We start from the raw sequence: 12157 nt of genomic DNA, 5'->3' as shown, positions 1-12157 counted from the left end.
TTTGTTTTTTTTTTTTTTTTGGGATTTTTGGAAGACTGCGAAAAGGGGGAGAAAGAAACGGAGTGGAAGCAAAATGGGGGAAGAAAAAAATATTTTGAGTCAAGTGGAGTTCATTTATAATTTCTTTTTAACTGTTATTTTTTTACTAGAGGGCAAATAAGTAAATTGCTATTTACATTAAATAAAATTGTATTTATCTTCTAATAAATAAAATTTAAATTATAAAGTTATAACATTTGCAAAAAAAAAATCATATTATAAAGTTTTATATTTTATAATAATACACATTCTGATTTATCGTTGTTATAGAGATTTTTGTTATTTTAAAAACTTTATAAAGATTTACGTAATTAAATAAAATTAGAGAGTTTACAGGTTTCGTGTTCGATATTATAAATTTGTCGTTCCATGTTTCTAGTCAAATGTAACTTCCACAACTACCAACCCATTAACTAATTTTTTTCTTTCTTTTTCCTAATCTGCTTATCTTGTTTCTTCCTAGCATCGACATCTTCTTCTTTATTAATAATTGGTCAATGTTAGTTTTATGATTGAAGCCGTAGTCAAAGTTTTGGTATTTTTTTGTCCTATTGCATCGAAGAATTGCTTGATTTTTTAATATCGAAAATAAATAAATAAAAATGAGTCAAAATAAAATATCTTTACAAGAATATTCCCACGAGATCTCAAATTGTAATATCGAAATCTAATCATAGATTGAGAATTCAATATATATCTCAAATATATTAATATTAATAAAAACAAATAAATACATTATTATGAGATGAAGAAAAAATTATAGGCTATGAAAATATACCACAAATGTCACACTCAAATCAACCCATGGGCCTGGTCAAAGTCCATCACAAGTGGAACTTAATCAATCCATGGGCCTAGTCAAAGTCCATCATAACTGGACCATAATCAACCCGTGGACCTGCCCTAAGTATACCACTAGTGAATCTTAACAAGCCCATGGGCCTGAAAGAGTCCACCATAACTGAATCTTGATTAACCCATGGGCCTGGTCAAAGTCCATCATAACTGGACCATAATCAACCCATGGGCCTGGTCAAAGTCCATCATAACTGGACCAAAATCAACCCGTGGACCTGGCAAAAGTATACCACGAGTGAATCTTAACAAGCCGATAGGCCTGAAAGAGTCCACCATAACTGAATCTTGATCAACCCATAGAAAATTTATACAAATGATTTATTATTATTCGTATACATAAATTATTTTGGGTAATACTATACTTACAACCTAAAATCATAAACTTTTTCTCATAACCTCGATATGGCAGCTCGTAATACGTCATGTCTGCTCAACAATGGGTTCCACCTGCCCAATTGTGAGCTACTATGTCGGGATTATAAAAAAAAGTTTCTAAGTTTAGATTGTGATTCAATCTTTATTGAATTGTTTTTATTAAATGTAACTTCAATCTCTTAAAATATATTTATCCATAATTCAACTTCAAAATACTCCCAAAGGTTTGGTTTAGTGTAAGAGAGCTCATTCAACTTTGGCAAAGTCCTAATATAATATGATCTAGAGTTACCTATTACAAAGTTGCAATAATGAATCATAAAAACTAGGGGTGTTCAAAAGAACCCATTGGAACTGGAATCGGTGGGTACCTAGGGTTTGGTTACGTTTCCTACCCGAAACAGGCCGTCAACGGGTAGGTTCCTGTTCCGAATTTTTGGAACTGTTACTATGCGGTTCCGGTTCTTATAGTTAGGAATCGAAACCGAAACTGAAACCGGGAACCGAGACTAATATAAAATAAAATTAAAGAGTAGGGGGTTAATAAAAAATTTTATAAAAAAAAATAATGTGAATATATTTATATTTATATTTCATAACATTTAAAATAAGTTGGTTTGACTTTTGAGAATCCATCTTTATAAAGTAATGGAGTTTGTAATTTTGAATTTATAATTTGTGATTTTATTTTTGTTAACAAGTTTCAGGGGGGTATTTGTAAGTTTTTAAGGGTTTTTTTGCTATTTTAAAAACTTTTTCGAGATCATTGTAATTTTATAGGGTACCCAAAACCGGAATTGGAACCATTGTTACAGGTTTTGATTATGGGTACCTAGGAACTGGAGCCATCAGTTCCGATTCCGATTCCAAATGTAACGATCAGCATGGTGGTCCACTACTAACCGGCCACGGAGTTCACACAGCTCCCTACTAGCCTGATGGTACTCACCGTACTTCCCAATTGACTATAGTCCATTGGTATTGGGTTCGAGTGGTGAGGAAGGCGAAAGAAATCTCCTTAAAGGGGGGAAAGATATCCTGCCATGCTGTGTGATCATGGCCGGTCACCTATGTGGGGCCGTTACACCAAATTTCAAGGAACTGTCGGTTTCGGTTCCTTAAAAAAATGTAGGGTACACAGAACCAAACACTCCTACTAAAAACCATAAATCTAACAATATTATACTCCATCCCCCTTTGATCTATTTAATTTGTTGAATATCACAATTTCACCCTAAATTTTTTGTCAATTTTATTGTAATTCTTCGTTGTATTTACACATTAACGTAAAATTTATAATCTCATAATCAGGGGCATAGCCAAAGTGTGATCAATGAGGTCAAGTAACCCCATTGAAATTCTAAAATTAATAAAAATAAGTATATATTATATAGTAATTAACAATTCCAGTTCTTCCCCCTTTATTTGGATTAATCAATGAAGAAAATTACCCATATTTGATTGTAAAATTTTCAGAATATAAAAAATCATCGATAACAATTATAAAATTGATAATTTGATATGTAAAACTTTTAAAATTATATTTTTATTCTTATTACTTCGATATATATTTTAGAGTAAACGACATATTTCCACCCAAGGTTTGACGAAATCCCAGTTGGTACCTCAAGTTTTATTTATTCCAGATTCTCACCCTTAAAATAACACTGTTAACATTTTTTGGGATAGTAAGGGTTCAATTACCATAATGCCCTTAACCCTAAATTAATAAATTATGTTTTAACCCCTAAATTACTAAAATTATAATTAACCATCTTATTTTGAAATTACTTAAATTACACCCTCAGTGACTGCGCACAGTCTCGGTTTTCACCGGATCTGGGCTATTTCCGATGGCGGCGAAACCCTTGGTCACCTCCATCAACTTCCCCATCGTCCATCGTCCAAAACCCCTCTGGTTCCCGATTCATTGGGCCCTCCAATCGCCGGCGCCGTCAGGCTTAGGTTTTCGTCATTCTTCGCTGGATTCCGGTCGATTTCTACGATGAAAATCTAATTCGACGTCACCACTGCAACCAGCATCTCCTAATCTATAAAACCCCTATGTCCTAGCACCCATTTAGTGGCCATTCACCGGTGGAGACCAATGAAAACCAATAGCATGTGGCGGCTGTCATGGCTAGCGATCGACGAGTGATGAGGGGTTGTCAAGGGTAAGGTTTTATAGATGGGAGGATGGGGGTTCGAATGATGGTGACAATGGTGATTTTGAGTGGAAGAATCGCTGGAAAAGGGCAAAAACGTTGGCGGTGAGATTGGCTAACATGCACTGGAGCTTTGTTAGGGGCGGCGATCTGTTAATGTGCGTCTCCTTTGTGAAATGACCAATTTACCCTTGAGCTGTTATATCTAACAATTTTTTGTTACTTTAATGGTAAAAATATGGAATAAATGAAACTTGGGTACCAACTTAGGATTTCGTAAAACTTTGGGTACGACTACGTCGTTTACTCTATATTTTATTATATATATATTCATTAAAATACAAAAGTATTAAGTGGGCACAACAAAACCAGTCACGTGGACCGCCGAAGCACTAACTCCCATTCACATTCAAATGGTTTTATCAAAAGCATTTAAGACGGGTTGGTTTTTGTCTTTTTTTAATGCATCATGCAGAACGTGTTTTTTGTTGACCTTATCTTAAGTTGATCATGATAGAGACTCCCCCACTCAAATTTATCAAAGTTAGAAGAAAAAGATAAAATGTTTTTAATTTTTTTTTTTAAACTCCAAATTATTTAAAATTATTAATTATTATTAAATTAAATACATGTATTGACTTATGATTCCATATTAACGTTAATAATCACTTTATATATTTTGGTTTTTAAAATATTAGTACAAGAACTAAAATATCAATTTAATAATATAATTCTATGTGAAAATTAATCGATACGTATTTCTAGAATCCATACAATATTATCAAAGTGTTGACCGCATTAAAAGATAAAATTTTAGTAAAAAAAAATTTCGCATTAGAAATGTTGGATGAATTAAAAAATAAATATTGCCATTATAATAAGAGCAACCTTATTTATGATTATTTAAAATCAAATATAGATATATGATAAATATTATAAACTTATAATATCTTGAAATTAAATTTGTTTTTTATAACCAAGGTGTCTGACAGTCAAGAGACTCAAGATTAGTACGATAATCCACAAAGTCATTGTCTTTCACTTAAATCGTAGATATTCAAATGAGGAATCGAGTCTGAGATTATATGTCTATCCGCGTTATTATTAATTCACTCTAATAATTTAGACTATCCACGAATGCTAATAGATATTATTTTAAAAAAAAAAAAAGATTGGGACAAAGTATTTGGCTTTTTTTTTTTAATTAAATCCTACAACCCACATGCAATATTCTCCAAATAAAGAATAAATTTCTTTTAAAAGTTTTAAAGAGTGTGTGTGTCACCGAAGCACTTAGAAAATTGTGCCTTGTCAACTTTGGACCACATTACACGCCACCAATAAAACAAATTAAAGATAAAAAATAAAAACAATTATAAAATATTTAATTATATAAAAAGAAAAATATTATTTTATTTATTTTAATATAATTATGCATGGCAAATGTGAGATGGTTGCATATTAGTTTAGGTGTGGGCCATTCTCAGGTGAAAGAATGGGAGCTGTCACTTGAGCCAAAAGGCCGCATGGGCGGTGGTGAGATTTAAGAAAACAATGTGCTATAAATTAATTATTTAATAATTCTGATTATAATATTATTAAATTAATATATTTGATTTAACATATATTATTTTAGTTTACAACATGTTATAAGATTCCGCCGAATACGTGATTTAATAGATAAATTTAATTTAATTAATTATCACAAGGAATTATTTTATTCATTTTAACTTTAATTTTATAGGTTTTTTTTTTTTTTTGTGGAAAAGGTTTTGGTAGAATTAAAAATGCATAAATATTTAGTTAGTATCTTATAAATAGGACACAATGCTTGGATTATGGATAGTGTCCACATCCACAACGTAATGAAAGTAGTTTTGAGGGTTATGCGTGTTTGGCACCCCAAAAGCAAAAATAAGTTGTAAAGAGGGGTTAAAATGACAAACGTTTACTTGGTTACACTCGGTGTGTGTACCAAAAGGTATCAAACAAAGTTACTTCGATGTATAATGTGACCAAATCACTAGGGCAAGGGCAGAAGTAGGGGGGGGGGGGGGGGTTTTTTTTGGGGGGTTTTTGTGGGGTTTTTTTTGTTTTTTTTTTTTTTTTTTTTTGGGGGGGGGGGGGGGGGGGGGGGGGGAAGGAGGTGGGAAATTTATTACACAATAAAAGACAAAAGTGAGGTTTCATAAAACTCCTTAATTTGAATGATCCCTGTTTTAATAAGAGTGTCAATAGGATTGACAGTTCTACGTCTCTCGGGATTATTGAGGTGGTACAGTTGATCCACACCGTTGATATAAAAAAAAAAAAATGCACCAATTAAATCGAATGTAAGTACATATTATATTATAGAATTGGATCTACCCTCAGTGCATGAGTGAATGAATGGACTAAAAAGTATTATCTGAACTCTATAATATGCTCTTGTAATATTATTACAAAACTTGTAAGGCTGGTAGTGAAAATTTAATAAGAGCCACCAACAGTTAGGACCACCTATATATTTTATGAAAATAATTTAAATAAATAATTTCATGATATTATATTATATTCATGATGTGTGCTTGTCTACTAAAAATACAAATAAGAAAATTGTAAGAATAGATGTGAATTAATAGAGAAATTAAATTGAATTAGATTAATTTTGTAATGAAACGAACGAATTTTTTTCTACTACTTTTAGTTTCAAAAACTAACAATATCACCACCTTTCTCAGATAAACTTTAACATTGACCTGTTTATGACACCAAGAAAGGTTCTGTCATCTTTATGTTAAATATGAAAACTTACTAATTATTATGACATAAAATAATAAAATTATAGTGAAATTTACTTGTATGCTAATATTTTACATTGTTTTTAAAACTTAGATATTGCAGTTTATCAATATGTATGAATTAAAGCTTGATTAAGTCAAAATTTAAGTTACCATGCGTGGATGCTGGATCATATGTATCAATAACCCGAAACCAAGTCAAGGTCAAATTTGTCTTTTTAAAATTCAAAAATTGACAATGTCTCCCAATTTCTAAATAAGAGAAAAAGTTAACCAAAAAAAAGGGGTAATAATTTAATATATGAAAGCTAGAGGGGGTAGGGTAATTATGACAAGTAAGGGGTAAAAAATAATTTTATACCACCGCGCCAAAACTCAATTCAACCTGGCAGAACTTACGACAAACAAAATAATAAAAAAACTCAAAACGCCACGAGCCCACGATTTTCCTGGTGAACGGTTCACTCACCAGTCACAACTAACAAGATAAAAGTTTCACGATTCCCGCACGTGTCGGCTCAGCGTCAATAAACGCCCCCAAGCTTTCACACATACGAAAACCACATCTTAAAGTTGGCGGACGCACGTGGTTCCTCACCGCGCAAATCCCGGTCGCAAACGGATCACCCGGTCACTTAGAACTTTAATAATCGACGGTCCACATCTTCCATGTGATAAATAAGTCAAATTTCTCAAATCACATTTTAAATATTCCTCCTTTTCAGCTTCGTCTTTTCTTCTTTCTCTGTCCACTGAAACGAATTATTTTTCTTTCTTCGTTGAATCAAATGCGTACGTCGTCGTTTTGTTTTGAGATGGGAGAGAGTTTTCTCGGGTTGGGCTCTAAGAATTCTCCGCTTACTGTGAAAGAAGAGGCCTTGACGGCGCTAAGGAGTCAGGTAGCTTATATGTTTTCGTATATTCACTGAATTTCTGGATGTCATCTCCAGTTGATGTAAATTTCTTCGTTTTCTCTGTAACAAACATATGGTAAGGAACATCAAAATTGATGTAGAAGCTGCTCCGGTTGGTGTGATTTTTAACAAACTAAACTTGAGAAAGAAAATTAATATTTCTTAATTTTCTCTGAAACAAACAGAAAATAACAGAAAGGAAAGGACGAAAATATAGAATCATACTTTGTTCGAACAATTCAAATGTCTGAATTTACTTTAGGTTAAACAAACAAACAGACTTGAGGTAGAATTAAAGCATTGTTTTTTATCTTTTACTGTGGAATTTTTTTTTACTGTCGAAGTTAGTAGTAGGTTAGTAAATATTCAAGATTTGCACATTCTTTTAAAAAAAAATTACTTATGGAGGGATTCTAACGTGCGCTTTGAGTGCGGGGTACACCGAAGGTCAAATGGTCAAAGCCTCGGTTGCGAAAACGTTGTAAATATTTTATTGATGACAGGTTTTTGGTTTGGTAATGGCGAAGGGGTTGGAATTTCAGTGTCAATTTTAATGTGTCATGTTGAGTGCTTTTGATTAAATGAATTAAAAAGAGAAAATGTGTAATAATGTGTTGAAGAGAAGTTGCCAGCCTGTTGCAAATAAGCTTAAGTGTGATAATAAGTTGAAAACTAAGAAAGGAGGGAAGTGCAAATGGCAAGTGAAATAAGATATTAATGTGAGATGTATGAGTTTAAGTATAGTAATAAATAAATGAATAGTATTGTCTAGATTGCGGTAGCACCTACACTTTTATTATAAATATGTTGAAATAGTATATGTAATAAGTTGAGGAATTGTATAGAATTGGCCTCAACATCAGGGCCAAGAGCTCAAAGTTATGCCATTGATTGGCTCTAAAGGGCATTATATAAGGGTTAATATAACCGGGCGTTGGATCACTTTACCTTGATCTTGTAGACGAAATATATTATAAAAAAATAAACCATCAAAAGTTTGCTTGTGACTAGACAATTACATTGGATGCCTTAAATATATGAATATATGTTTTGAGAATGCTACTCAATATTGTACATGAGGATTCTTCTTGGTGGCCTTAAACCAAAAGCTTGTTAATTACTGTTTAGCGTTTAGTTTAATATAAAAGCAATTTGGATGGATTTGGTAATTTTTTTTTTTTTTTTTTTTTTTTTTTTTTTTTTTTTAATGACATTAGATCTCAAGTTTAGGGGACTTTGATTATGGACTGTACTAAATGAGCATCTTGTTACTGTGTAGCATCAGTGAGAGTTCAGGGATGCATTTGTCTTTCCAAACAAGGTTTTGCCGTTCCTCAGTTTCTGTCTTTCAAGGCTCCTCAAGAAGACAGGTCAAGAAAATGGCTCATGATTCCTAGTCTCATCTGGATTATGTCTGTATCTACCGCTGACGCTTTTGATTGCAACAGAAACCTTATTCTGCACAGTCCAGGTTTGTTTCTCTGCAATTTGTAGTTCCTGGTGTGAGACGTCAGCATTGATTGATACTTGAATACGTTATATTTACCTGTATTTGACATGCTTTGTGTAAACTGAATTTTTTCCCTTCCTTTTGGATTATCTATCGTAGAAAAATACAATTCTGATAAGGGGGAAACCACTATGTGATGTTGTGTGCAAACCAAGTTCAAAGGCCTCAGGAAATGAGGATGTTCCCAATCTCCAGCAAACCAACCAAACAATTGCTGTTTCTATGACCACTCCAGTTCTTACTCCACCTTACCTCACTGGACAGAGTGTGGCTGGTAATACGTTAACCCGAAACCTCTTGGAGGAGTTTCAATCATCCCTGTTTCTGTTCTTCCCCACAAGTTCATCATGGTACCACTGATCTTAGGTATCTTTATTTCTTAGAAGGCAAATTTTACTGAACGTTTGATAGATGTTTTTGGATGAAACAAGAGATGGCTAAAATGAAATTGAATTTTTGTGTAGGAAGCTTCCAAACCTAATGGGGCACTGCTCAGTTGACCATCTTCTATAATGGTTCTGTGTGCGTCTATGATGATGTGTCACCTCAGAAGGTATAGATATATATCTGCTTTTACCTTTTTTTCTCCTTTCTGCCCCTTTGTTGAACATAAGTGGACTTTTTACTTGTTCTCTGTCCAGGCTCAGGCTATCATGTTTGGCTGGAAACGGGTCCTCTCTGACTAATAATAAGACACTTCCTGCTGCACAGATGCAACACATCTATCCCGGGTCATCTGTAGGTGATGGTTATATTGGGAAAAATTCCCATATTACATCACCCTGCCCAGGCTTCCAGGCACTATTTCTATGACCTCCCATGTGCCTCGCAGTCGTGGAGGACCAGTACACTAAAGAATAACAAGGTGAAACCAATATCAGTTCTGGCTTCTAATAACCAACCGGAGCCTGCCAAAGCAATTAGTTCAGTGGGATCTGCAGCTCCATCTCTTCATTCAAAGGTAATTAATTGTGCATTTTACTTCAGCTTCTTCTAAGTGTTATTATTATTATTTTTTTTGATGAGAGTGATTGGTATGTTTTAATTGTTGGATGTCATGTAACAAAATCATTGTTCTCCTTGTAGTGGCTGTGCCTCAGGCTCGTAAAGCATCCTGGCACGATTTTGGAGAAGCGCAAAGAAAGGTATGTACCATTGTTCTTAACTTGGTGATGGTTATTTTACTTTGTATAGTGTGTCTGTCTATTGAGAGTTGGCTGTGTATTACACTACAACTAGGATGGGTAATAGAGTTCAAGAAACACTTTGTGAATTTAAATTTATGGGAAAACACTTAGTTGATAAGGTATCCTTTAGGTGTACAAAAGGAATCTGATATAAATCCACTCACACTCAGGCATGGAATAAGTTCAGTATTGCATGCATACGAAACAATCATTCAACTGCTATTCATTTCATGTAAACCACTTGTGTGCCTGGGATCCTTTCCTGTTGTGATTGTGATGTCTTGTATTACTTGTGCCCAAAGACCTACATATGCACACCAAAAAACCTACTGTAAACTGATTAATTCGAATTCAGATAGAGCGGGCATTAAAACTTAAAAAAAAAAAACCATGAAGTCTTAGTCTGTTTTCCTTCATGCAGTCTGATCTCCCATCTGTCGCTTCATTTCTTGTGTTTATTTGTGTATCTTATTAATAGAACAATGATAATAAATGAAGAGAAACATGTGGTTTATGGACATGCTAAACTTGTCTTTATGGTGTCGCAAAATTAACTATCTCAGCATAAACTTTTTCTGTACATTCAGGGTGGTTGAGCACCTCGCATATAAAATGTCAACAGGAAATCTCCAGAATGCAGCCCTGGATATCAGGGGTTAAGTTTGTCAGCAATTCTTGGGTCTTGTCTTCTTTCGCCCATAATTAGCCGTAAAGAACCAACACGGGCATGACATGGGAGACCAAAATCGAACACCAAATGTAAGGAGAAGAAGCCTCAAAATTATTTTTGCTCGACTATAAGCTCAATTCTTTCTACTTCATTAAATTTTTAGTTCCATAGGTACATGGTATATTTTTGTTTGTTCGTTTTTTATTCTGCTCGGAGTTGTTTCTTCCGACAACATTATGAAACCCTTACCATAATATGCTGTAAAAGTACTTCAAACACATTAGAATTATATTTTCATTTTCACAGTCTCCCTGTATTTAATTTTTGTAGGCCCTTTGACAGTCAAATAAAACCGGTTGTAGAAATGCCATTTGATACATACTTTTGTTGATGCTGTTTTGTATCAAATGTTGTATGTAATGAGCATTCTGTGAGCAATTTCTTTTACAATAATAAGCAATGAAACAAAGCTGGCAAAAGCTCTATCTCCTCTTTCCTCCTCAAAACAACTCACCTCTCTAGATGGCCAAGAATGGAGCCTTCTAAACTTTGCCTTCTGAGCTGCCGGGCGAGTCACCACCGGAAGCAGTTTCGAGTCCTTGTGGGGTGGCTTGGGAGAGTTTGCAGAAGAAGGGTCTTCATGGGGTTAATGATGTAAGGAGAAAGGCATTCATGTCTACGGTGTGTTGGGAGTTTTTTAGTTGAAATGTGAACCTTCTCTCGCAAGGTGGTTTGGAGAGGACTGTGCTTCATGTTAGCAGCATAAGATCTTAGTCATTATAGCTGTAATAAAAAGGTTTATTTCTGGCTATCGTTGCAAGAAATTATTTCTAATTGAAGCTAGCAATGAAGAAGATGTTATTACGGAGCAATTTTGGAAGTTTCCAATGAGGTACCTGAGATCTCTTCGCATGTTATCTCTAGTGCAAGATCATCAGTAACCATGGGTGTAAGGGGTCAAATTGGGGGACTAAAAACAATTGTTTTGGTTAACTCTAAGCGCAATCATAATTTTATAAGTGAAGAATTTGCCAAAAAAGTGGGCTTAGAATCGAAAGGAGGAGGGAGAATTGAGATTGTAGCTCTGTTTTAAAAACCGGACTAGACCAATCCGGCCGAGACTCGACAGCTTTTTCGATCCTGTTCAGGTCTTAGGGAGGTTTTTGTAATATTTCAAAATTATAAGGGTTAACTGTAATTTTATAAGGGTGTTTTGAAGATATATCAAAAGTTTAAAGATTTATTGGTTATTTTTTGGGGTATTTCAAAATAAATAAAAAATTTAGGGACTAATTTAAACTCTTTAGGAGAATTTTTGTAACATATTAAAATTTAAAGGATCAATAGCACTTTTTAAAAAATAAAATTATCGCTGACATCTTCGATCCAACCGGTTGGACCCGTGACCCAAGCAGCAAAACAGGTTGCCCTCCGGTCCAGGTTGTAGTAGACTCTAGTGAAAAACTCCCAAGTCAAGGTAAATGCTCCGACATACTGGCTCGAGCAAAAGTAAAAATTTGAACTTGAACTGTATTTACAAGACAAAATTCAACTTGAAAAATACTGGGTGATAAATAAATCGCTTGAGCAACTCAAAAGTAAAAAATTTGAACCAAGTTCGACGTTGCTGTGACTACATTTGTTTATGGTCAAGTATGT

Source organism: Pistacia vera, unplaced genomic scaffold, assembly GCF_008641045.1.
Source record: "Pistacia vera cultivar Batoury unplaced genomic scaffold, PisVer_v2 Contig958, whole genome shotgun sequence".
In the NCBI taxonomy this organism is placed as follows: domain Eukaryota; kingdom Viridiplantae; phylum Streptophyta; class Magnoliopsida; order Sapindales; family Anacardiaceae; genus Pistacia; species Pistacia vera.
This window is presented reverse-complemented; position numbering follows the sequence as displayed.